The sequence below is a fragment of the Cottoperca gobio genome, unplaced genomic scaffold (assembly GCF_900634415.1).
Source record: "Cottoperca gobio unplaced genomic scaffold, fCotGob3.1 fCotGob3_170arrow_ctg1, whole genome shotgun sequence".
Classification (NCBI taxonomy): domain Eukaryota; kingdom Metazoa; phylum Chordata; class Actinopteri; order Perciformes; family Bovichtidae; genus Cottoperca; species Cottoperca gobio.
This window is the reverse complement of record NW_021166819.1, coordinates 129,810-131,092: the sequence shown is the minus strand read 5'-3', so window position 1 is coordinate 131,092 and position 1,283 is coordinate 129,810.

The window sequence follows — 1,283 nt, the reverse complement described above, 5'->3', positions numbered from 1 at the left end:
TGCTTTAGAGGAACTGCAGCATTTATATATATAAATATAAAAAAAGATAATAGAGAAAGATAAAGGGAAAGAGTAAGAGTTAGGAGAAGAAAACGAGGGATAAAGAGAAAGATAAGAGAGATAGGGAGAGTAATAGAGTAGGAGAGAGTATTGGGTAGTGAGTAAGGAGATAATATATATAGAAAGATATAAATATAAATAGATAGATGATATAATATATATATATAGATAGATATATAATATGATATATATAAATAATATATATAGAGATATAGATACAAAAAAATATAACAAAAAATATATATATATACAAAAAATATATATATATATATATAATATAAATATAAATATATATATACAAAAAAATATATACAAAAAAAATATATATATACAAAAATATATATATATATATAAATAAATATAAATATATATATATATAAATATATATATATAAATATACAAGTGCTCCAGTAAACTGCTGCAGTTCATATATACAAGTACAGTATACATTTAGGAGACTTTCTCAGGACAGATCTTTAAATAAAGGTCAACATCGATGCAGCAGAGATCCTTACTGAGTCAGTGTTGGGCTGAAAAGCCTACACTTCCCACAATGCAACTCAAAGCATGATGCAGCATGCTGAGAAAACTCCACTGACGACAAATGTTTCTGGACGAGATGATAAAACAATATTTGTTTTGTTCTCTTTTGGAGGTTTTGTCTATTTTTATTATTCAAAATAAATTAGCGTCTTTATTTCAGGGATCGGAAACTAAAGAGTTTCCTTGTGACCTTTTTCTGTCAGGAAAATGTATTTCTGTCACTGTCTCCAAGTATGTTGATGTTTAAATATGTTATGTTTAAATATGTGATGTTTAAATATGATGATGTTTAAATATGTTGATGTTTAAATATGTTGCCGTCGTTATTTGGAAGTTTTCTCCTCGACATCTTCAGCTGAGTGAGCAAACAAGCAGCAGCCGTCACAGACAGAGAGGTTAACAGCTGGAGAGGACGCAGCACAGACGCCGCACATCAGCTGCACATCATCTGTCCAGCATCAGATGTAATTAAGAGCCTCCTGAGCCGAGTGAATCAGCGTGATGCTGTTACAGCGCTCTGCACACAGCAGCAGACCTCACATTACAGCCTTCATATTAAATTAACATAAACTCTGCACACGTTTTTAAACTGCTGGTCCGTCGGGGAAATCAACACGAGGCGGGTGTGTGTGCGTGTGTGTGTGTGTGTGTGTGTGTGTGTGTGTGTGTGTGTGTGTGTG